At 37.4% G+C, this 27,477-nt stretch overlaps 1 protein-coding gene across 5 annotated transcripts in view; it reads left to right on the top strand.

Annotated features, from left to right (window-relative positions):
- Nucleotides 1-6,294: 6,294 nt before the first annotated feature.
- Nucleotides 6,295-27,477, top strand: part of sema6cb (semaphorin 6Cb) — a 146,992-nt gene continuing 125,809 nt past the window's right edge. For 2 of the 5 annotated variants that reach the window (XM_079894538.1, XM_079894537.1), the window contains exons 1-2: nt 6,330-6,530; nt 27,113-27,201. The gene's annotated coding sequence lies outside the window, so the exon portion shown is untranslated. Of the gene's footprint in view, nt 6,531-22,594; nt 22,782-27,112; nt 27,202-27,477 lie in introns of all 5 variants that reach the window. The other 3 variants (XM_079894536.1, XM_079894535.1, XM_079894534.1) reach the window with 3 other exon arrangements.

Raw genomic sequence — 27,477 nt, 5'->3', positions numbered from 1 at the left:
GGCCGAACGGTTCTAAGAACGTTAAGGAATGGTTCCAGTTATATTTACACTTGAGCTTAGTTCGGCACGGCATGATTACAAACCGATCTTGTCCAGTAATTCTGAACCATGCTGGTAGAATGTGTGTAGTGGCGTCGCCACTCAGGATTGGTCACTTGGTCACACTGTTGCCTGGCTGACGGTTTCTCTGTAGCTGACATATTTGAGCGAAGTAAACACAAGTTAATAATAATAATGTAAACTCTTGTATTACCAAGGCAATGACTAATGCATTTGTATTACTTTCCAAAGAGCTCTGTTATCAGCCCTACAGTGGAAAATTAAACCATACGTAATGACATGGAATGGAACAGCAATGAGAACAGTTTGGCTAATGTTTCTGGGTGCATCTCAATCAGCTCCCTAGTTTAGTAGTCAGGGCACTAATCAGGGAGTCGGCCATTTTACAACAACAACGACAACAACATTTATTTCTAAAGCACATTTAAACACAATATAGATTGATCCAAAGTGCTGTAAGCCAGTCAAAACAATTACAAGTTTCTGAAAGCTAAAAAATACGATTTAAGAGTAGATTTAAAAATGTCCAATGAAGGAGCAGACCTCACATGATACGGGAGACCATTCCAAAGTTTGGGCCCAGCCACAGAAAAGGCCCGATCACCCTTTGATTTGTAGCGACACCGTGTCACAGTTAAGAGCAGGTGATTAGAAGATCTAAGTTCCCCAGCAGGACAGTATGGCACAAGAAGATCACTTATGTACCTCGGTGCACGGCCAGACAACGCCTTGTATCAATTTTAAAATCAACTCTGAATTTAATGGGAAGCCAGTGAAGGGATGCTAAAATAGGGGAAATACAAAAAGCCTTGCGGCCGCATTTTAAACAACTTGCAATCGTGGTAATGAAGATTGAGGGAGACCAGAAATAAAGTAATAATCTAATCTAATAATAATCTAATCGTGACGTTACAAGTGCATGAATTACAACTTCTAAATCTTTACTTGAAAGACGATTCTTCAACTTTGCAATAGATCTTAAATTGAAAAAGGTACCTCTAACAACAGCACTAATTTGCTTATCAAAAAATAGTTAAGAGTCAAATATTACTCCAAGGTTTGTATATAGCTTTGCTGTCTCAATCACAAAATCCTTCCAGTGCACTGGAACATTCGATCCCTGAAAAAAACAGGCAGCATCAATTCTCACTATGCTCCCTTAAAGGAAATTACGTCACATTAGTGAAGCACGAAACAAAAACTGCATGAGCCAACTCAATAAATATAATGACACGCAAAAGACAAACCGTTTTTGTCCACATAAACACACTTCGCTAGTCAGGTAGTGAAAACATCTATAGTAAACATTTATAATTAATATTTGGCTTAAATGTATTAAAAATAGAGTGGTGCCGGTATGTATGACATAACTTTGAGGCCAATCGGCAGTTAGCATCACACTGGTCACCTCAACAACAATAGGATTTTTCCATAGGCTTTTGGATTATCGCAAAAAACAAGCTCTGTGATCATCAAAAGTTTATGATACTTACACATTTTGTCCATCAAGATAATTTTCACAGATGAAAACAACTTTACTGAATTTTGAAGCCTAAATGCAGTTGCCAGCAGTAAAAAGCTAAAGTTAGGCTTTAAACGAACTACACCACGGCCTCTAGACTTCAACGTCACCACCACTAAGCTTCCGACAACTCTTTCAGTTTTTATCTAAAAACATTTTCCCAGAAAGTTTGAGTTAGAATAGTTTATAAGAACACGGTTATAAACATGATGAGGCTGTAATAGAGGATTAAGCTTACTTTTTCATCGTGATGACCTTTAATGTCCCCGACACCCTCTGTAGTCCCATTTAGCCACTTGTTAGCAACTGCCTTTTTCACATGTATCATACATTATCACGAGTGGGATAATACTGATGTATTGTATGTCGTTGAATAAAACGTGAAAGTGTCTTGAGCTTGTGTTCTCCACAGACTTTATTTCAGACATTTAACCAAAATCCCATTCAACTCATTTCCGCATTTTGGCCTACAAAGTAACATCATACCTGCACCACTCTATACAGTATATAACAGAACAATGTGTTTACAGAGCACAAGAAGTACTTTCAGAAACATATAAGTCCTGCCTGTTGTTGATAATACCAGCGGTGACATTCTACAATGTTGCACGTATTGTCATGTTGCCGTAATTGAGTATTCACTGTCCCAATGTGTAGTGAGCCAGGGTCCTTAGTGCCCTGATTTATGTACACAATATACTGATTCACAAGCTTGAGAGCTAGGGAGCTGATTGAGACACACCCTCTAATCATTTCAGTCTGAAACTAACAGTTTGACAAACGCTTTTAAGAAAAACATTGTATTTTACACAGAAGGTGTCTACAGAGTCTTAGAGGGATTATTTACCCCCCAAAAATAAATTCAATTTATTCACCCTTATGTTATTCTAAACCTGAATGTCTTTCTTTCTTGTGCTGAACATAAAAGAAGATATTTTGAACCGTATAATGAAAGTCTGTTTACCACATTTAAGACCACATTTAAGGCACAAAGGCACAATATTCATATTCTCAGTTGTTGTGTGTTTCCAGGAACAGAGTCTTCTGGATCACAAACCACATGATTTGCTACAGAGATGATGACAGCAACAGGATGTGTAGCCAGCTTGTCTGTGTATGTTTGTGTGCTGGAGTATAAACACAGTGTGGGTAGGTCATATGATAGACCACATTGCACTTTGAGGTTTGTGTCCATGTTGTTAATGATAGTGAAGAGTGAATGTTAACATGTTAAAGGTTCAGTGACATTTAATGCCTCAGATGCTATAGCTTATTTTTACTGAGAGAAGTAAATCTGGTTGATATTCATACTGATATAAATTTGATTTTTTTTGTATGGAAATTAGAGGATCTAGGCCTATTTTATATATGTTCTTGGCATTTTCAATATTCTGAATAAATGTTTAAGCATAAAATATTACAGTATGAAAAATTTATTGAGCCAGACAGTACAAATCTAAATTCAAATCAGATTCTATCACAAATTGGTATTCATGAGCTTTTGTTTTGATGATCCATGACACCCCCTCAATCAGATAAAATCAAGACATAAGGATCAAAAGCAACAAAAGCAATTAAAAGGGAATCTTTGTAAAAAAAAAAAAAAAAAGTCCTGCATTGACAGCTGCCTGACCACTATAGCTGGTTGAGAGGACGAGAAATGGAAAATACGTTAAATATTTTGTCAACATCCATTTCAGAAGAGAGTGCAGTCAAAGGATATAGTAGAGCTTTATCCGGACTGAATGAATTTGGATCGCTTTCTTTTCCAGAGAGCTCACCACAGTTACTGGGCTTTTAGCAAACATCCAACTGCCAAAGGAAATTACGGATAAATCTGTCTGTAAATATGCCAAACCAACCAAAAACCCACAGAGTCCGTGAAAAGCATGACAAAGCAAAACACACCGATAATTTCACAGTTTGTACTTAAACATTTTAAACTCTTGCCATGTTGGGAATTATTAATGTTCATGGTTCAACTCTTCTCATATATAATTATATATATGATTGTTGATTTTCTGTTGGGCGGCCGGGCGGGGAAGATGTAGTAGACCATATGAAAGAACTACAGGTAAAGTGTAGAAGGCAAAAGAAAATCAACAGAAAATCACCGCCCAACAGAAAATCAACAATGACACAAATGGATTTTAGAGCTATAATTTAACCCTTGCATTGTGACTGTGCATGTTATTTTTCCCTCTTATATTTTATTTATGGCACAAAAATAAATAGCATGTAAATGAAAGGGGGAAATTATGTTCAACAACATCACATGGATGTGGACCAGGGGTGGTTCTAGACTGTTTTTAGTCTAAGCCTGTCGTTGTCTGTCGTCTCAGCCGCCTAAAACTATAATCACCCATTTGAAAGATCGGGCCAGTTTTGCTTCAAGAACGTTTATAATTTTCACGTGTTTTTAAGTCTTATTAGTTTGAACATTAAACCATTCGAGCGCAAGATGCAGTGAAAGTAACTTCATTCGGTATACACGCTGTGATAGATTGTTTCTGTGCGCGCACACAGAAAGCCGCCTCTCAGACAGCACGCGAGTACACACAATATTATGTCAAAATGCCCGTCTTGACGAGCATCCACAGTCGGTTTTGTCTTAAGTGAGTGAAAACAGTTAAGAAAATATCGGATGTGTGTCAATATAACGGATCCTTGCATTAGGTCTTAAGGCCTGTTCACACCGGGACGAATTTCGCGAGCGATATTCGCCGACGTTTAACGCCTCGTGACTAAACAAAGGGCGCCAATGTGAGTGTGCACACCGGCGCGAAAAACGCCACGCGTAAAAGCGTCATTTTTTAAAAAACGCCTCGGGTTCGTTTTTTTGGTTTGACGCGCCGCGTCAAAAACCATCCGACCAATGAGATTGGCGCTTTTGTTCACGTGTCTGGAGCTTCTGAAGTTACAGTAAAACACAACTTGGGGGCGCTCAAACACAAAACGGTCTTGCCGAGCACACATACGTAACAGCGAAGAAGATATACACCAAGTAGCGTCTACACTGCCGGGAAGAAATAAGACGAGGAAGATGCAAGGCAAGATGATTGTAGAGCTGCTGGTCTCGTTGGTGTCGGAACATAAAGAACTATATGACAAACGCAACAGCGACTACAAAAATCTTGATAAAAGAGAACTGTTATGGAGTGGTTTCTGTTTTACATTAAGCGCCATCTAATGTCAGGGAATGAATTTGCATGTTCACTCGGCTCATCGTCAGCGAAAATCGCTTGGGTGTGAACACAAAAAAAGTGTTGAAAAACGCTGGCGAATAACTTGCACCGATATTCGTCCCAAGGTGTAGGGCCCTTTAAACTGAAAACAGCCTCATATACCTTCTGTTTCCTGTTAATAATGTTAATCATAATCAAACAACAAAAGAAAAAGAGAGAATCACTCACTGCGCTTAAATACTGTATATGTGTTTATTTAATTCATAAAGAAATACCGTTTTACAAACACTTTTTTTAATTTGTGTCTTTGTTCTCTTGTATTTACTGTATTTGTGCTATGACTTGTAATTTGTTTATTTGTTATTATTTTAGTATTGCCTTTAATATTTGAACTTTATATTAGTTAGGCTAGTATTAGTTTTTGCTGTGATCCGACCAGGCCAGAAGAAAAAAATCCTTAATGTTTTTTAGCTATAGTTAAGTGATACTTAATATGATGATAATATGATGACAATTGTATGTTTGTTAAACAGTAGTCTAAACGTGTACTAATTTGAACTGTACAGCATAAAAACTGGTATATAATTCATAAAGTTTTTGTATTGACTTGGTACCAATTTATGTACTGGTAGGGTACTTTTGACTTAGAAATATAGTGGTGCCAATTTACAAAGAGGCACCACTTAGGCAATGGTCTCTTGCCACACATTCTTTCTCACTGAGGGCTAAGCCCCCCTGAAGATCAAATCCTAGAACCGCCCCTGATGTGGACTTTAGTGCCTGACCACTGCAGAACGCCCAGGTTTTATGGTCCATGGCTAAGCTCTGTTGGAAATCTCCTGTCAAGGGAGAACTGAGCTCTTCAAAAGTGCCCACTGAACCAGGATGATCTGCTCTCAGCTTTAGTCCAGAGAACTTCTGTGACCAAAACCACACTGTTGAATGTTTGTTCTTCAAAGTATGCTTGTGAGGGTCAGAAAGTAACCAGGGCACAGGTCAAAATTTCCCCAAATATTTAACATGTTTCTGGTTACCAACATTCTTTAAAATATTTTATTTTCTGTTCAACAGGAGAAAGAAACTCGTACAGGTTTGGAACAACGTGAGTAAATGATGACAGAATTTTCATTTTTGGGTGAACTATCCCTTTAAAAAAGTGTCAAATGATTTCATGGTGACTTTAAATATTTGACATAGTGGTCTACACCATGTTTTTGAGGTAAGAAAAAAATATTTTTTGTGTGTATGCTAAATGTGTTACACATCCACATATTGGAACAAACGGCTTCATTTTATGAGGTAACTCAAAATGCTATGGCCATCAGACTCTTTCTGGCCAGCTGTTTTGGACATGTAATGGACTATTAGTCATGTACAAGGAAGGATCTACAGTTCAAACAGTTCACGTTTTGGGCGGGTTTATGACAAACTTTTAAAGAGAACCATCAAAACACTTCGGCGGTTACTGATTGGACAAGCGACCTGTCAGTCGAAAACCAGGGGTGTGGCCTGCGAGCGGTCGTTCACAATGTAATAGAGTTTTAGCGCAGTCTTGCTTTTTCATAGGCGTGTGTTAACTCTGTGCCAAGGGGTGCTCCGCACTTACCAATGCGATTAATGAAGACAATGAACCAATTGAGGGAACACTAAACTAACAACCAGCTTTTCCGTTTCGTCTGTGTTTCATCACGGACGAGCTTCGCGTCTGCAAGGAATCAACCCTCTGCACGAGCACAAAGGACAATTAAAAAAAGAAAGCAAAGGTAAACGAGCTGTTTTTCTCCTTTGTTGGAAGTTTTTCTTCGTGTCTGTTTATATGATTTGAACTCTGACCGTGACAGCCAGCGAAGTTTATGCAGGATGGAAACACACTGCGATATTTTGCACAGTTTGGGGGAAAATAAGCAGGTATCGTTTCAGGTCGGTAAATATTGCAGTCAGTGCCTACATGAAGGCAGCCTTTATTGCTACAGACAGTGCGTTTCTGATCTGATTTACTGCTTATATTTTTTTTCGTTTTAGGTGTAGTTCAAACGTGTATACCCTATATGTAGGCATTGGTCTTGATTGCACACCTAAATATCAAAACCGCTTGGTTGTCCACTTACAATATCTTTAATGCTGTGACACAGTTGTTGACAACGTGGAACACACATTGGTCATGTTGAGAAACACATAATGACATGTGAATAATCTCCGTTATCCAGTCAAACCTGTAGTGTTTGCACGTGAAACACTCACCCTGTCTGCGGTTACAAGCTCTGCACGAAAGCCTTCGGTTGTGTAGACAACACGCGCAGCACTCAGTCAGTCGGATGGTAGAACAGAGAGAGCGAGAGCGTAGTATCCTGGTCCAGAAAGATAGACTTGCTGGTTTTGGACTGCTGGTCGGTGGTTTTTAGAGGAGTTTGGCCTTGGACACGGAGCTGAGAGTGCAGTAGGATGTTCATTCAGCGTGTTGCGCACCTTTACCAGCAGCGTGGCGGCGAATTCATTACGCTTACGAACATTTATCGTTTCGATAGTGCAGGAATTGGAATGATTGTTTCCACTGAACAGTTAATAAATAAATGTCATATCAATATCCAAACCTAGTTCTGTAATTTTGTTTTATTTCTTTTTATGACAGCGTTAGCTAATAAGAGTTTTATTTATTGTTGTCACACTTCATTAGTCCGTAGGCTACAGTTAAATTTCACTATTCTAAATATCATAGGCTCCTGACTGTTTCATTATTGAACTATTTGTAATGTGCAAATGAATTAAATCTAAATAACAAAATGGCTTGTAGCCTTCGACTATTTTTCAGTTAAGTTTAACTTTACTTCAGTAAGACAAGTAAACAAAATGAAGAGAGAACAAAGAAACGCATTAAGGAACAAAGAGTGCGTGACGTTTTCCACTAGCTATCTGTAGTAGTGGGCTTCATTAAAGCTAATGCTTTAAAGTTATCCAGATGAGAGCAGTGAGGTAGTGATTTTCTTTTTTCCTTGCCAATATTTTTCAGTGTTATTAATGATATAATGGACTGCAGGAGGTTTAGGCTGCATATAAACTGCAGGACCTAATGCACAGATCTATTTTGACATATGCAGATTTTTTTTCGTCCCGTCTCTGTGTACATTCACTTGAGACAAAGCTGACCGTGTCCAATATCTTGCCAAGAACTGCATTTTGACAGAAGTGCATTTGACCGTGCGCAGTCGAGTACGCAAGCACTCTAGCTGAGTGCACGCGCATGAGCGTTTAAAAGCAACATTTACTTGTACTTTTAACATCCTTAATAGTTAGTGTGGTATTTTTGGCGTTATAGTAAGTTTAAAGGTTGACTTTGGTTAAATTGAAACCGAAATCTCTTGATAATGTAACAGTCAGCCTATGCTGTTCGTAGCACAGCCAGAAATTAGCTATTTAAAAAGGACAATGTTTGACCACTGTAATTGATTTTCAGGGTTATTTTTTAAAATCTATTATGAGGGTATATTTTTACAACTAGGCTAGCTATATAAAACGCACAGTATGTCGTCCATTTATGTCCATAAAGTGAGCAATTATGGCTGTCATCCATCAAATACAAAAGCATCTGTAGTAATGCACAAGATATAACACAAATGCTTTACTTGAGTACATTGCTGGTACCTTTGTTATAGATCAGTACACTACAGCCCTGTTCTTGCCCTTAGCATCGCTTGATGTTTGACCGTGCTTTCTTAAACCGCGTTTGTCCCTGCAAAATTCAGCCGTAAGCAATTGGAGGGGTCATCCCTCCGGGTGCAGGAGGTATATTTCTGGTATCTACCCCGAGGTTGCCTTGAATCATCTAAATGTTATTGAATAATAAATTGCTCACTAAGCTATCATTAGAGATTTTCCTCTGGTATTTTTTTCTTTTTTTAAAAACATTTGATAACTGTTATTTAATAAGTGGGTTTGGTCCATAATTGCAATATAAGTGCTCTTAGAATATTCAACCAGTAATTCTGAAGTGGCCAAAGTAGAATTTTAATGGGTTCCAGTATTATGAATACAGTCAGAGAGTGTGATGTTTTCCACTTAAATAGCTTTTCTTTCTGCTTTACTTTGCAGATTTTTAGACTTTTAGATATGTTTGTATTACAATTACCATTGAATATACTGTTGACTTTCGTATTGTTTGAGGTCAACGCTCTCTTGTTCTGACTTTCTCTTGCTGAGCACAAAAAAAGAAGATATTTTGAAGAACATTGGGGTCCAAACAACATTGCTCGCAGATTGCTCTTGCTATTTTACAGAGAATATTTCTCAATCATTTAACTGTCATTTTGAAGCAAAACAATCTTGCTGCCAATTTTGTTCAGAATAAGCAAAGGTACAGACATCTCTAGTCCTTATTTTGGTTAAAAGCCTTGTTTAAACCCTAATGATCCTATATAATCATTAACCTGTTTGTCTAGAAGGAGATCTTTGATGGTCAGACATGTACAGGACACAGGAGACATTTTCTCTTTGAATTTACCTCTGGTTTTGTCTCAGCCCATCATGGCCTCTTCTAGGTAAGGTAATGATGCATATAGCCTGGGTGTAATTTTATTTCCAATTTCCATTGCTGTAGTTTTGCCCTAAATGATGTTATGCCAGTCGTGCACCGTGGATGGCTATGTGCTCCTAATGGCTCTTATAGGTAATGAGAGCTAAAATAGCCTTGGTGCCACAATTGGATCAAAGCCATCATCTACCGTTGTTGTTTTTTCCCTATTTCATCAGATGAGGACAATTTACTTTTGAGACTTGTTACCCTGGTTTAGTTATTCATAGAAATTTTTATGATGGATTGAAACTCTAGAATAGAACAGATGCAATTCATTTCATTCTCTACATTTGAATGTGAACTAAGCAACTATCGTCTACCTGTTCTGGACCAGCTGTGAGACACAATGGATCGGTTTCAATTAGTTACTCTAGGGAGTTCACTCCGCAGTATAATGGCCCCTCATATTTCATGTTGATTGTTGTAACCCGTAGCAACAGGGTAGGCAATAGCTGGAGATGCACCTGGAGAGGAGGGTTATGAGGCAGTTGGGGTGCAGTGGAATGAGAGCTGTTGTTCCTGCCTGGCTGCCTAAGTCCAGTGAGGGGTCTCATACCCCTGGGGAGTGAATTATTACCTGTCAGACCTAGGGCCTCGGCATCATCCATTATGCAGCCCTCTTGCAGGGGCAGCCAACCCCAGCATGGCAGCGTGCTCAGTTTGCCTTGGCCTTCAAACCTGGCCACCTCTCTCTGGGTGGGTACAACTTGGGGCGTAACAGCCATTATGAACCTCTCCGGAAGTTGGGAGTCCCGGCATTATATACAAATACAGGAATGCTAAATAGCTGTCCTGATTTAAGATTCCATCTGAGAGGTCATGGCATCTCTGTCAGGCCTCCATAATCTGCTGTAATGAATGGCATTGTTGTGTTAAACTTTGCTATGAAGTGGTTGGCGGTCGATGATGCTAATTCGTCACACGTTCACACTTAAGGTAATTCTGCTAAAATCTTCAACAAGTCCCAGTCCTATTCATACTCGAGTCTGAGGCAAGCTGACAGGATATTTTTAATGGGGTGGCCAGATTGGGACAGTAAAAATCTTAGGGTGGCACAACAGAAAGTGTGTAGCATGGCTTATAATCTTAGGATATGCAGGAATTTTTGGCTGATAGCTGGCATGCTTTAAAACGCTTCCATGTTCATGCTGCCTTAATTTTAATTTTAGTTAACTCGAAATGTGAAAATAAGTCACAACTTGGAAATTTGAGTTTACTAAATGTAGTAAACGATAACGGGTGTTATCGCAAGAGTGCAGCTTTGATTATAATAGCAGTGGTCTCTGCTCGCTTTTAGGGCTGGTCCGAATACCATTTTTTGAGCTTCGAAGCTTCGGTAGTAATGAACATTGAATATTCGAAGCTTCGGAGAGAGGGTGCTGAACATATTCTTCTCTCTAATAAAGGCAGTATGTGTCTGTGTCTTTCTGTCCGTTTGCATTTTGATTATTTCAAGAACCGTTAATCCAATCGACTTCACAAGGGAGTGCAGTGTCGCATTTGGTGCAATATAGATAGACATGCGAGACGCGACACGTTCAGAATTAATAAACGTTTAATAAACTACAGAACAACGCGAGCGGGAAGTGGCGCGCCTCACGCGAGCAGGGCTTATATGCTCTGAGAACGGACACTGCACTAGTGATATTAAACACATCTTCCCCATGAACAACACAAAGTAAATACACTCGCACGTAACACACACACACACACACACACACACACACAGGTCTGTTAACTTAAGCAATATTTTTAATAAGGTAGTCTAATATTTTTCTGACTAACAAATTACTGACACCGTAAAGGGTAGATTTAAATAAAGAAAAACAAAATTTAAATAAAGAAAAAACTAAATGTAAATAAAGAAAAACGAAATTTTAAAAAAACAAAACTAAATTTAAATAAAGAAAAACAAAATTAAGTTAAATTAAAAACGAGATTAATTTAATTAATTTAATGTGTTGATAATAACGGGTAAAAAGCTTAATACATTTTGTTTCTATTATTCTATTTTCCACAATGTCAAAGCAACGCAGCTTAACCCAAAAATACAAGCTCAGACATGCGCTTCTGTCCACACACACTCCGCTGTTCTGCGCTCTAGCCAGAGAATACTCCCGTTGCAGGAACACTTCAGCAGGCCAAGAAGCAGCAAATATATTTATTAAGTATAACGAGGTTGGGTTCCTTCAACTGCCCATCCTATTAAAAATGGCTAGGCTATATAAGATAATTGTAAAAAAGAGTATTGTATTTCGTCAGATTTTATAGTGTTGAACATATTCAAGCGCGAATGAGAACCATTTCGAGGGGGATGCCAGGTGTGCAAAAAAAAAAAAAAAATTCAAATGTCAAATTATCAAATCGAATACCAACTCACCGAACGAATATTCGAATATTCGGGTCCAGCCCTACTCGCTTTCTGTATTATATTTTTCATGCTGCAAACTACACATTGCAAAGTTTATGGATTGACAACCATATGTTAATGCACAATTGATTTTGATTGACAGTGATAACCATATAGCAATAGACGGAATAAAACAATCTGAATTTTAATAATGGACTCTCACACAGGTAACGTTTCAAGTACGCAGGCTCTTCATCAGAAAATGTAAAATTTGAACCAACAATCCTTTAGGTGATTAATCAAGGATCACATTACTTAAAACTTAAACATTGGCATATTGTGGACATTGACCCTAATCTCAAGAAATGCTTTGAAAAACTACCACGTTTAGTATACAGGAGACCACTTAATCTTTGTAATATTTTGATTCGAGCTGATTTAACCCCTGCCTCACTTTAAAAATAAAATAAAAATAAGTACCTTTTGGCAATTGTAGATGTAGTTAGTGTCAACAATTTAACTTTACATCCTCATACTGCAATTAAAAAAATGAATAAGAGGCACTAATTCATGCAAAACTGCCAATGTGATTTACATGTTGCATTGCTAAATGGGTAAAACTAGTAGGCTAGACCTCCAAAAACCATTTCGGGATGATGACATAGCGCCATTAGAAATTAAAGTCCAGTAGTTCAGCACTTTGCTACTTTTACATTCGGTTTCCACTCAACAATAATAGAATTAGTCAAATGTTAACAGCGTGGAGGTCACATTAATAATTTGCTTTGGAAACGTGAAACCTTTTGGATTTACACTTTAGATACTGTAGCACCTAAGGGATTATATGAAGATTTAGATATTCGTCTGTTTCTTTAAGTTTTTTTGTTTGTTTATGCATTCTTTGGTTTATGCAGGTGTCATTATGATTGTTATTTATTATTGTTATTATTATTATTGTATGTTTAAACCTAGACTCTCACATTTAGTATTTTGTATTTCTTTTGCCTTTTGTTCCATGGCTTTATGACCTTTTTTTTTAGGTCTTGTGATCCTTGATTAATCACCTGTTAGTATAAAGGCTTGTTGGTTCACATTTTTAATTGTTGTATGAAGAGCCTGCATGCTCGAGTCCATTACTTGAGAGCATTTATGCTGGTGCTGTGCGTGATTTTTGTCCCGGTTTTTTTTTCATATTTTCAGTAAAAACTGACTGATGTTGATAAAACATGTTTCACAACATCCAGTTCTCCAACAAATGTCTGAACAATCATAGCGTTCCCTGTTTATGGAGTCAATATGTTGTATTGATATCAAATTAAATGGACAATTCATTGTAAGTGTTGAAACTAGCAGCCATAATACCTTTGCTTAGGAAACAAATAAAGCAACCAGGGGTCTGGTATATAAACAATATAAGGGAGGGGAAGGGAAGGGTGAATCAATCCATCAAACCTAACTTTAGCTGGAGAATAGCTTTATCCTAGAGCTGTTGTAAAGCCTAAACAATCTGTTACGGTAATTTCCTATAATCTCTGTAAAGCTGCTTTGAAACAATCCATATTGTTAAAAGCACTATATAAATGAAGGTGACTTGACTTGACTTAAAGGTATAGCGGAGGATTTTCCCGAATTTTAGAAAAGAACCGCCCTCTCCACTTTTTGAAAAAATGCACATGCGCAACACTACCTGCTCCCGAGAGGGAACGCCTATTAAACGTGTGCACGAGAGAGCATGCACGAGCTAATATCTTACATTAACTTTTACTAGCAGTGATTTTAAATGGATTTCTCCAAATAGCATGCCAAACTTTACCTTCGAGACTGAGGCATCAGTGGGAAGCCCAACCTGTGTTTTGAGCGCACGCCATCGTGTGAATCGTGTGCACGAGCACGTACGACGGCCTTACGTAAACATATCACCAGAATGATTGACACTTAGGAGGACCAATAGTCTTGATGATCCACCCGGAAAAAGAAAATCCTCCGCTATACCTTTAAACATTCCGCATGCACAAAATGGGAAGTGAAATGTGTGTATGCTATTTCAATCAAAATTTATAAAAAAAAAAAGAAAAAAAAAGTTGGTGAAATATGTACGACTCATCTGCACACTCTAGACTGAGCGTTCACACCACTGATCTATATAAATGACTGGATTGCTCACTGCATTTTAAACTGCCAACAGGTGGAAAGCCAACGGAAGTGTTCGAGCTGCCATATGCCACATACATGTTCCATGTTCTTCCATCATTGCTTTTGCTTACAGCCAAAACCTTTACCTAAAATCACTTGATTTGCAGCGTATCTCTGGGACATGATTAGTATGTATGTGTTAATTAATTGTTACTTTGGATGTTATATGTAATGTTTATGGTCTTTTTGGGCAGGATAAGCGATATATAGAAATCATTAAGATGGGTGTGTCTACTGCACACTGACGACATGGGTAAACTGATTTAACACAAAATGTATTTCTTTATGTAAGTAAATATGGAGGAAATATTAAAGTCCCCCTGTAGTCAATAATTTTATCCCTTAAAACTCAACTTTGATCACCAAAATGGCATATTTAAATTATTATATATTTTTTCATGCCTGGAAATAGCTTGAATGTAATTCTACACCCTTGCCTCATTTAGTATACGCGGTTATATATATATATATATATATATATATATATATATATATATATATATATATATATATATGCAAATTAGCCCCGCCTCCACTCACTCACACCAGCTCAGAGACCCACTCGTTGTCGATCACACGTTGTCGTGATTGGTTACAAGGTAGTTTGTGACGTCAGAAACACCAGCGATTTCAAAGCGCGTTTTTGAGCCTGCTTTGGTTCACTGCCATTTTAAAGAGAAAATACTCAGCAGTGGTGTTAACTTTATGAATTTGCACATGGTTTGTCTTAAAGCATATTAAAAACACCACATAGACATATAAACAACATTAAAAGCTAGATTTTCACCACAGGAGGAATTTAAGCATGGACATATATCTGGGTTTATTAGCAGAAATAGTAATTTGAATATACAAAAAATATCATCAGAAATTGATATTATCAGATGACTTCCTATTAATTCAAAAGAATGTGAGGGAACAAATACCAGTATGGTAGCGCGGTGGCTTCACTTTTTATGATGTCATGAGCAATCCGGTCATTTATATAGATCAGTGGTTTTTACAATATTTTTAAATTCTAAATTTACTTCTATTCTAAACGATACAAGAATACTGAATACATTTAGCAATGTAATGTGACAGCACAAATGTCATTTATAGTTTGTGTCTTGTAAGATTAAAGCCAGTAGTATCACATGGATGGGCATATGGAGGTTATATGCAGCTCAGAATATGCATAGTAAAACTAGGTGCTGTAAGCTTCATATGGTTGATTGATTTGGGGATCAGACGGGGTGGGGATCTATGTTCGCACAATCTTCCGCTGACTAGGATTTCTATATGAAATTTTGCACTGGTTCTAACTTCTGATCCACAGTTTTACAAATCTGAAAGGTTTTCTGCATATAAGGCCTCTGATTTTTCCTGCACATAATCAGTTCAGTTTGATTTGGGAAGAGGAAATTATGTTTGTATTGTGGCATAAAGTGATTGATTCTTGTCTGAAAATGTTAAAATGTTTTTAAAACTATTCTTAGCTTTATAACTGGGGGAAAAATGGCCTACATTTGGAGGTGTTAGTTGAAGCATGTGCTTTCACTAGTAGCAGAACTAGCACTGGGCTGGGAATCCTGGGTGAGTAAGCATTGAACCCAGTAAAAAAAAATAAAAAGAGTGATGTAAAACTGAGAGCAGTTACAAGCCTCAGCTCTCAGCTCCCTTCTGCCATTGGACACACTGCCTGGCTTCCAGCAGATTTGTAAGCCATTTTTCATAAACTTTAACCTCTTGTCAAACATCACGCGCAGAACCACAGCAGCCACAGATGGAGAGAGACAGAGAACTGGCCACTCCTGCAAAGCACGCTGAGATGGAGTGTGTCCAGACACTACACAAAGACAGAGATATGTTTGCAAATTAAGAGAGATTACACGCAGAAAAACGAAAGGCCGTTCGCTTGCTGAGTACAACAGCTTTGTTAATTACAAATGATGTTTCATTCATTTTCATGTGCGTAATGAGTTGCTTGTAGGTGCTGCAAGTTAAGACAAAATAGATTTGAAAATCCTCATCACCAACAGATGTCTGTTGAGGTCCAAAGCAAGGGTTTTTTGTTCCTTAGATGGCTATTTTGCCAAAATAGACATGACGGCGGTTACATTTTTTCGATCAAAAGCTGTTGTCGCTTAGACTGTGATTACAAGGATTACCTGAATAATATTTTATAATGCAATTAAAAGCAGTTATAAACCTGTCTTTAAATAGGTGAGACATTTGACCTTGTAAATATCATACTTTTTTTTTTTCTGTCAGTTCCATGAAAAAAAAAAACACCATGTGGATCACATAGTCACGCACGCATTGTGATTCATGAGGAAAAAAGTTGCTGCCTACACAAACTGTCATCTTTAAGAATGGAAGACTAGCTGAGTAATGCGAGCTAAATGGAGACTGAGTGATAACCATGTGAAATCGCTGGTGTGTGTCATTGTTTTTATTATTTCTTTTTTCTAGCGAATTTCGTTTTCCACCTGATTATGGAGTCATGATTACTCCGTTTTACCTCATTTGAATATTCAGCCATATCCTCATCCTCCAGACTCCACACAGACACCTTTTTGTACTCGTCACATTGGAATGCTAAAATTCAAAGCTGAGCTCACTTCCACGGGCAAGTGTGTCCAGAACAGCTTTCCTCCTCAAACCGCCATCCAAAGCCAGAACCACCCCTCCTTCTCCCACCCCTCCTTCTCCCACCCCAACCTGCATTGCGAACTGCAGCTCTCGGTTTTAATTACTGTTCTCCATACATACAGGTTATTGATTGTCTCACTCCAGGGTGGTGGGCTTGGGGTTGCTCCAGATTGTGCTTTAAATGATCTCTTAATCACTTTATAATGGAACAACTCTTCCTGCTGCATTGATTACCTGCTTGTGCTGGAATTGTTGTGAGCCTTCAACTTTCTAATCTGGTTTTGAACTCTCTGGGCTCCTTTATAATATGTTTATTTCCCAGAATGCCTCGGGAAGGACGTAACGTTAACCGTTCTTCCCACTTGTGGTGGAAGATTAAGCATTGTTCATACATGGATAATCTGATATAGGGTATTATGAAGCCATTTATGTTGCTTTCATCACCCTCTAATGAATTTAGACGATGGAATCTGATTTAAAGAGCTTCCTTCCAGGGATTTGCAATACTTCACATTTTTTAAATCAACTAGTCGGTGGGTTGACTGAACTGGAAGCCCTGGATAATTAACCTGCTTTCGGGTTCACCTGATGGAAGATTGGATGGGTTTCTGAGGGAGTGTTTACATAAGACTGGTTATTGTATTGCGCACAACAGAAGGGGAGCAGGGGTCTCGAGATGCACTTTTAAAATTGTGGAATGAATTTGAAGACTTTTCCATGAGGGTTTAGTTTGTACAAATAAATAAAATACGACCGCTATTAAGACATTTTGGCCTGGTTTCACAGACAGGGCTTAAATTAAGCCAGGATTAGGCCTTAGTTAATTTAGGGAATTTAAGTAGGTGTGCATCTTAAGACAAAACAATGGCACTGACATATTTTAAGATATGTCAGTGCAAGTGGTTTTCAGTTAATACAGCTCAAACATAATTTTAGTCTGGGACTAGCTTAATCCTGGTCTGTGGAACTGGGGGTTAGTTTATTGTATCGTTTGATACTGGATATTTAATTGTGCATGTTAATTTACTAAATTTATTTCATATACTATACTAATACTATATTATTACTAAATTATTATTTTTTTAGATTTCTTACTTATTTAATCTTTAAAAACACTACAATTTAAAAACACTTTTAAATGTAATCTTAAATCTTTAGCAAATCTCAAAATGGGATATCTATTTTTAATACTGTTTTTAAATGTTGTGATTTCAACCGGAATTCATTTATAACATTTAAAACAATTTTTTTTTTTTTTTTTACTTTTAAACTATTTAGAACAAATAGTGTAAATTAATTGGTATAATTAGCATATCAGCTTGGTATCAGCCAGAATTTTAATATTGCTACATCTATAAAATATAAACTAGTCAGCCTCACTAAATGTCGGTTATTGATTCTGTGTTTGCTTTAATGCTGGAACTGCCGATTGTTTTTTAAAAAGTTCACAAAGCTCCCAAAATGGGAGCAAGTAAATTCTCACAAATGGTGATACACAAACAAGCGAGACTCAGAGAAAGCAAAACTTTTAGCATTTAGCGTTTAGCATTATTGATGTTCTCTGAGGGAGGAAAAAAACCCTTTTATGTATGTGTTTTATATTACTCGCATGACGGTGACCTTTAAAAGTCTGAGTGTTTCAGGTTTGTTTGTGTTTTGTTTTGCTGTAACTTTTATAGGCGGCTATAAAGAGCATCTGAAATGCGCTCATCAGAGTTAGTGCTGGATAAATGACTTGACTGCCTCACTGCATGTTTTTAAAATGAAAATTTTTATGGCTCTAAAGAGTGAAACGGAGCAGGAAATTACAGCCTGAAGATAAGGAGATTCTTCTTCTCACAGAGGCCGTGGAATCTCAAGGTACCGCAACACCACCCGTCACTCAACCTGGACTAGCATTCATCAACCCCAAAACACAGCAGAAGTTCAATTTATTTTGTGTGTGCATTGGGGCACGCAGACTAAAACCTTGTATCATGCAACTGAGTCATATATATATATATATATATATATATATATATATATATATATATATATATATATAGCCTATATATATATATATATATATATTATATGTATATGACTCAGTTGCATGATACAAGGTTTTAGTCTGCGTTTTTGGGCACATGATAAATGAATGTCTTTGCATTACAAACCTAGCCATATTTATTTAGAAGAATTTAAATCTGTCCAAATAAATTAGGTTTGAATTATAATACAGATAAATTGTTAAAGACAAAGTGTCTGGACACTTTTTGGTTGCCAAACGTTAGTGAAGCATATATCCACTAAAAGTCACCTCGGGACCAATGGTAATTGGTAATTGTAAATTTGCACAGAAACATTATGCGAGTTCTGAGAAAACCATGATGCCACCACGGTTTCATAAATATCTAATACAACGAGAATTACATGCATATCTAAATTGAATTTTAAGTGTGACAGTAGATATAGTTGATTTTGCTGGAAATTCAGTGAAGAGTGGTTATTGTTGAACAAACATGCTGTAATGCCTATTTTTGGATAATCTGTTGAAATTCTTCGGAAATAAAAAGGATCTCATTTCATTTGATTTATTTGGACCTTGATGGATGTAAACCAAAAGATAAGATTATTCATACAAATCAAGTCTGTCATCAATGCAAAAACGGCTTCACATTATGTAACACTTAAACAATAAATCTATTATTTAAAAATGATTTTTTTTTTTCAGATTCTAAAATCTGGTTGTATGAGCCATTTTGAAATCTTTGTACACTAGCCAATATACACACACACACATGTGCCTGCATATCAGTTGAATTCCACATTAATGCGGATAGTCAACCTTAAACATCTGTCCATGTCCTTCTATCATAAACATCATCCAGAAATGAAAATGTATCATTTAATTTTGTTTCTAACCATGAATGTTCTTTATTTTGTGGAACACAAAAGAAGGTATTGTTAAATGTCCAAACAGTTTTTGTTTTTTTTCAGTGAATGGCAATGGGGTCCAGTGTGGTTGTTTTGAACCCCATAGACATTTATTGTCATTAATCATTCTTCTTATGTCTTCTGTAGAAAAAAAAAGTCATACAAGTTTGAAACTACAAGATATAAGCAAATGATGACACAATTTTTCAGTTTAATTTTTGTGTGAACTGCTAATTTAATAAAACTCTTGACACATAATAAATAACGTAAACCAGTCCTACCTGCTAATAGCCCTGCAAATATATTACTGTAACACAGTCTGTTTGTGTGTGTGTGTGTGTGTGTGATTCATCCTCAGGTGTGTTATAGTGTGAACTCTGTAGTGTACCACTAGTGCGGTTTGCGAATCCCTCCAATTTCCAAGCCCCCTATAAATAGAAAGTTAGTATGACCTTTGTAGATACGACGAAGGCATTCTCGTGCAGTTCTGAGAAAGAGGCCGATCTGAGGTTTAAAGCTCAGTATCTTCTTTGTACGTCTGAGGCAATTTCTGTGAGCGTGTGCAGATAACCTGGGTTTGGTTTGGACCCTGTTGAGTTTCAGATTAGAAACAGACGCCCCTCTCGCACAATGTTTCTGGAAACGCTCTTTTAGAGACTGGGGTTATTTTTAGGTCTGGCTGTGGACATGGGGGCCAGAATTGAGACTTGGGGAAGGGGTATAAAATAACCCCCCTGGCCCTCAGCCAGAGCGCTCACTGACTCCTCCCCCCCCCACCCCCCACCCCACAACCGCCTCAGATTCCACAAGTATGTCCCACCGTTAACCATATGATGACTCAACTGTGCATGTGGGAAGGGAAATGCATGTACATCACAGTCTTTTTTGGTCTTTTATCCTTTCAAGCTATTTGTGATATAACAGGTACCAGCAAATATCTCTCTCCCACAGACACGCACACACACATTTCTGGTGTAGTGCTTCCAGGCTGCTTCATTTGATCTCGCTTTATTGCTTTCTCACATTATCTGTGTGTTGGCCTGCAGCTCATCCCTGCGGAGCAATCTCTGATGTATGAAAAACAACTCACCATAAACACATTTCAACCACAGAGACTGATATTACCCCTAATGCATCTCTCACTACAGGCATATACCCAGATATTCTCATTCTCATTCTCATTCTCTCTCTCTCTCTCTCTCTCTCTCTCTCGCTCTCTCTCTCTCTCTCTCTCTCTCTCTCTCTCTCTCTCTCTCTCTCTCTCTCTCTCTCTCTCTCTCTCTCTCTCTCTCTCTCTCTCTCTCTCTCTCTCTCTCTCTCTCTCTCTCTCTCTTTATTCCCTTGTGTCAGCATATATAGTGATCACAGTGGATATTACTTGGGGGCGTTCAAAACTCCATGAAATAATGAAGTCTGCCCCCATCCCATCCACCTCTCCCTCCAGACGGATCCCCTAAAAATATCTCCAGTGTATCTCATCATCATATACTAACAGTAACTGGACTTCTTCCCTAGGGTGTGTCAAATGGAATATATGAGCTTAAATATAGGGTGAAAATGGGCTTACAAGCCTATTTAGTTGGCTTTTGAGGTCGTTTTTGCTACATGAAGCCCTTTTTTGCAGCCTCTTTTTCCCCCCACCACGGATAATCTATATAGCTGCATGATTTGGTAAATAAATACTATTATATTTTTTTGGAAATAATGCAATTGCGATTTGAATTGTGATATTATAAACATTCACATCTCATATTTTGCTTGGCTAGAGTAAGAAAAAAAAAGTATTAAAGAAAATAATAGTATCAGCATTAATATTAAATTAATATTAGCAATATCATATATATTTTATATATTTATTATTTATTTGTTTTTTAAAACACCTTTACCCAACATATTAGATATAAATAAGTGAACAGTTTGTCAATGGCTACAAATGATATGCACATGAATATTATTATTATTATTATTATTATTATTAATAAATATTGGAATTTTAATAGGAATTTATTGTCATAATTTCTTCTGTTACGTTGCTGACATCTCTTCCTTTTCTGTGTCTCAGTGTTGTTATTTATTTGTATAATGACTTAAGTAAAGGAAATTTGTAAATGTCAGAATTCACGTTATAAGCGCATTAATGCATATTAACTCACATTAAAAGGCACATTATAAGCAAATTGGAGTTTGTGTGGAGCATTCAGCTCTGAGACTGCTTAAAATACTGTGTCTGGAGCTCCTTTTTATTACTTTATTTTAATTAATTGTGCAGCCCTAAATGGTAGCATAATTTATAAGAATCTGAAAAAATACAATATCTGCGTTGAGGTTACGACATGGGCAAGACCTTTCAGAAGGATCCTTTACCTTTTATGCCCTGTTAATTAACTGGTGGCTGTAGCATACGTGACCATTGAATGTGTCCCTCAAAAGCTCGCTGAGGAAACCATTCAGCCACAGTTAACCATAGCGCTTGGCGGTACAGCAACGCTGCTTTCAGTTCAGATTTAGATGATTATTTTTTTGGTTATTTCTCAATTAGCATGATAATAGCGTGTAGATAGACGGGAAGAGCTAATCTCATTCCTCTGTGACGATCAGCAGGTTATTATCACGCAGAATGCACCATCAGTTAAACTAACATGCTGAACTGCTCTATAAATCTCTCATATCACACACCACCAGCAGATGGGAAAGGGACAATGGCAGATTGTACTTCACTTTAATAATATTATGTTTCTTTAGCAAAATCGTTTCCACAGCTATTATTCTGTCGTAATAGTCTCCTGGTGGGTCTCATATAAAAAAGAAGAGCGAGAGAAAGATAGCGACACTGCGTGTATAGTGTGATTTCAGGTTAGCAGCTGAAGGAATATGTTAATCTAAAAGTTTGATCTCCTGGAATGACTCATTTCAGTTTGATTATTATTTTTTCCAGTGAAAATTAAGGTGCTATGCTTTCCTCCCAGGCTGCATCAAGACCACCCTTGCAGTGTTTTAAGTGAAGTTACTTTAAAAAAAAAAAAAAAAAAAAAACATTTGACCTCTTTTAGACAAAGTCTACATATTCTTCATGAGTCCTGACGCAGCCTGACTGGGTCGAAAGGTCAAAGGTTAAGCAGGAGCAATGTGTTCTGAATACCAAAGCCATTGATTTTTTTTTTTTCCAGAGGGAAGTTGAAGGTGGAAGATGACCAGGGTCAAATCGTTTGCACTCTGAGAGGGGGAAGAAAGATGGAGAGAGAGGGGGAAATGGTGGCCTGACGTCCTCAACTGGGCTGAAATAGAATCCTGACCTACATCTCTGCTTTTTTTGGGGAACGGAAACAACTACTGCCAAGTTGTTCCTGGCAAGTGGTAAAGGTTTTAAAAGTGGTCGGAAACATTAGTGGATGGGATGGAGAGAACTAATTTTGATGACATTTTGCAAGTCGGAGATTTTTGTTTGTGTTGATTGGTGTTTTTGATGCCTGTTTTGGTATTCAGCGAGGACCATTCAGTGATCGTCTGTGATCATCTCACTAAAGTTTCATAAGACAACTAGGGATGCATGATGTAAAAGCCTAAATTCAAACTGTTCATCATATAAAGTGATTGTGTCTCCAGAAAATTGACTACAATTCATATGGATTAGTTTTACGATTTCTTTATGAAAGTTTTGAAGCGTCAAAATGGTAGTTGCATAGACTGTCAGTGGAGGAACAGAAATCTCTCTGATTTCATTTAAAATCTGCTTTTGTGTTCCGAAGATGAACGAAAATCTGGAACGACATTAAGGGATGAGTAAATAATAACAGAATTTTCATTTTTGGGTGAACTAACCCTTTAAAAATGATTGATTTTAGTTTTTAGTGTTTTATTTTGAATTAATTACACAATATTGTATCTAATCATATTGGACAGAATCAGTACATCATTAAAGACAAGAGACTTGAGCATTATTTAGTCTCAGCATTACATTAATCTTAGTTTTTGGACGTTTTTGTGTGTTGTGTGTGTGTGTGTGTGTGTGTTTTTTTTTTTTTATCCTGATCTGTGTGTTTTGGTGAGATGATGTCCATGTGTTATTTATCATTAGTACGACACCCCGGTGATCTCCTCTCTCCAGAGATTGATCTGGGATAATGAGACCTCCCGCCTCAGGCTCTCTGACTAAATCAAACTTCAGCGGCTCAGCGAATCAGACGTTCCTTTCAGGAACTTCTCTCAGCTTGGACGAAACTCAGCTTGTGCACATTTCCTCGCGGTTTGGATGAATTTGGTTTGTGTCTTTAAATAGATTCTAAGGAGAAGCCAAAAATTTGCGTTTTCATTGAAAGCTATAGCTAAGATGTGCTGTATTGGAGTGTGATTTAAATAAGCAGCAGTACTTGAGTACAGAGTTGAAAAAAAAAAGGAAGACCAAGCCAAGCTGGAGTAATAAAATCACTCTCTACAGTTAATCTACGCACATAGATGTTGGAATGCTGCCTATGGCTCACTCAGATTTGTTTTGTCATAAACGTTTCCAGCATTTTCTTTTTTCCCACTTTTTTTCTCCTTCGGATATAAATTTAGACTTGGGTGAGATTCTTTCTGAATGACCACATGCCCACTTTTAAAAGCAGATAGATAAAAGTTTCAAAGCAACTTTTGCTTGTGAAAACTAGCAGGAAAAAAGAGTGAAACGATAATGACAATCCATAAAGAGTCTGATATTCCTATGGTAGTGATATTTGGTAATTCGGAAATTCCGGACCATGCGGTGACCAGAGGAAGATCTCAAATCTGTTTTCCTATTTTCTATCAATACGCATAACTCCAGATTATTGCACGAAAACTGGCTGTCCTGTCCTTTTAGTTTTTGAACAGTGAGGCTCTTTGTAGAAAAAGCATCTGCTAAATTGCAAGCATTTAAATAATGTGAAAGACATTTGGATAATGTAATAGTGCTGTTTTTTTTAAATGGAACTCCTAATGTATACTGAAGTCTGCAGTGGCACACAACTCCAGTAAGTCTCTGGCTGAACTCCTAAAAAGCATCACGTAACCTCTAAATATACTGTTATTGATGCACTTAAGTTGTTTTTCTCTGGTTCTATTCAGTATGCTCCTGGCTGAAGTCATGTAAAACGTATCAGCATCATGTACACTCTGACTTTTAAGCATGAGGTTTTTAGATGAAGGTTTTGGAAAAAATACAGGATGGATGGTTTAGCTGTTAGCCCTTTCCTCCCCGACAGCCTCGCAGTGAACTGTAAGGAGCGAAGGTTGACCAGCTGGCCAGGGTTCTTATCAGGGTTTGTGCTTTAAAAGCCTTTGAGGAATGTTGGCGGAGCGCCACTCGTATTCTGTACGCTGCAGACTGTGGGTTTACAAGGACTGTGCTTGGAGAAACATTTTTGTGTTGAAATGCTGATCTAAGATCAGGTTTCCTATTCCTCAGCAGTAGTCGAACTGTACTGATTTTTTTTTGTTTTTTTTGCATTGATCCAGACATGGTGTACTTTGAGGTGTTGGCTCTGAAGGTGTAAAGTCCATTGCGCTTGGATTTATGATGCTTTAAAAGAAAAGTCATATAAAGATGGAACAAAATGTACTTTATTTACTAATAATCTTGAATGAGTCAGTGAGTTGAACTAGAGAGTGGAATCAGTCGTATCGTATTCGTGAACAAATTGTTTTGTTCGATTTGTGGAAAGGATCAACAGGCTCAGTGGAAAGAACTGGCACAAAAGAACAAGTCATGAACGAATTAGATTGATCCGTTTCTTGAATCCAGCTCAATGATTGGGTTGCAGACAGTGGATTGAGTTATTTTGCTCACTGGAGATGAAGATAGTTTGTGAATAATGTCCTTTGTTGAGGAACAGTGTTGGTATGTTGCTCTGTTCCTCACAATATGACTTGGAAAATAGCACACGTTGTATTGACTAATTTTAAAACTTTTTTTTTTAAGCGTAAAGTTGGCATAAAAATGTAAATTCATATTCTATATCTTATTGTGAACAATTTATCTGTGCACATGTTTCAATTTAAATGTTTTATATTTTTTAATTTGGTTATACCTCTTAATGTTTAATCAATGTCATAACTGGAACTTCCGGTAAAGATAACAGACTTCTCATATGTGACGCATACGCTCTGATGTGTCACAATACAAAAGAAAAGATCTGTCACTATATCTGTTTAACTGTGACTTTAACAGACATGGTCACTGTGTGAAGATGCACCAAAAATATCTCCTTTTTTATGTTCCACTGAAAAAGTAAACAACATATGGGTTTGGAACGACTTGAGAGGGAGAAAATAATGGCAGAATTTGCATTTTGTGTGTGTGTGTGTGTGTGTGTGTGTGTGAGAGAGAGAGAGAACTGTCCCTTAAAAAAAATCTTGCATTTTCCACACTGAGCTTTGGATTTCACCCAAATCCAGTCTTTTAACTTGAGTACATGCAGAGAAGATTTGTGTCAAGCACTGACCAGGTGATTTTCTTCACTCTTCAGACTGTAAATTTAAATTGAAAAACAAATGATAAAAATGCTTGTATGTAATATTTGTATAATAGCCACTTTTACACTCTCATTCTGTTCATTATTACTTCAGCCATTTGAAAGCCGTTTAACAAATGCAGGTAGTGCTGCAGAATTTGCTGAATTAAGAGACCGCTCTACATGAGCATAACTAATTCACATTGCCCTGGAGGGGATTTGCAAGTTGAGAATCATTTTGCAATATTAAACATGGCTGTTATTAGATCAATTTTTCTTTTTTTGTAATTCATATTACTCTCTGGTGATACAAGATGTTGCAGTATTGCATTTCCTCTGTGTCTGCAGCCTGTCTTTATGTAAAATGGGGTGAGAGACAGAGAATAAGGTACATAGAGAGAGCTAAAGAGAGGCAGACAGACTGACCAAGAGAATAAGGAGATGCAGCTGAGACAGGAGATTTGTTGAGACACGGGTGCTGTCAGTAAGGAGCTGGCTTGAGCTAGTGTCTCATTCTCACACAGCAGATTGGACGAGCAGATTGCGCTCTGAGATGCCCTGAGATTTGGGCAGCTTCCGATGGGGGATTTGTAGAGATTTGGTTCGAAATCTGCCCATTATGAATGTTAAGTGAAAAGCGCGTTCATCATCTTCTCAGCAAAGACATTGTTTTCTCTAAGCGCTCGTTCTGTTAGTTTTGGATCTGTGTCTTAGTGTCACAGTCCTGGGATGACAGTCTATAGCTTCATTAACTGGTGGTGATCACACAAACAGACATTTTATGAATGAAAAGGCCTAATTTGTGTGTCTGTGGAGATATTAGATAGGAACACGTACTTCAGATGTAGCAGAAACTATGGTGTGATGGTATCCACAAAAATATTATGCAGCACAACTGTTTTCAACATTAATAATAATAAGAAATCAGCAAGTCAGATTTCTGAAGGATCATGTGAAACTGAAGAATGGAATAGCCTAATAGCTGCTGAAAATTCAGCTTTGCCATCACAGGAATAAATTGCATTTTAAAATATACTGAAATAAAAAAAGGTTATTGTAATTTTTAAGAAATATTTCAGAATTAATCTTAAAAAAAAAAAAAAAAAAAAAAAAAAAAAAAACATCTTACAGACCCCAAACTTTTAAGCCCTAGTAAAATTATGGTCAAATCAAATCTGGTGTTCACCACTGATCAATTATTGTTGTCTTTGTTCTTAGGTCGGTTGAAGAATGTCTCCGCTTAAGTGATCCAGACCTTTATCCTCAAACGACTGCAGTCCTGCTGTCTGATTGGATCATCTTTTGAGGTAAGAACCTGTGGGAATAAGTTTATTGAATTGGTGAAAGTCACTTAAACAATTTATTTTGTTTTCTCCTCGCGTCCTGCTCTTTTTTTGAAATTTTGCTTGAAGTAGAGGTGAGCCCTTCCGAAGGACAATGATTTGATTTGACAGAAAATTGAAATATCATCCAACTTCATTATTTTGGCTGGACTATTCACCCGAGGCCATCAGCGTCTGTTGATTTTTAGAAGCATACAAATATAATTTAAAGGAAACATCTGACAATCTGTCAGACAATCT

This window comes from Squalius cephalus (assembly GCF_949319135.1).
Source record: "Squalius cephalus genome assembly, chromosome: 15".
NCBI lineage: Eukaryota > Metazoa > Chordata > Actinopteri > Cypriniformes > Leuciscidae > Squalius > Squalius cephalus.
The sequence above is the reverse complement of the archived record's forward strand: the minus strand, read 5'-3'. Positions and strand labels throughout refer to the sequence as shown.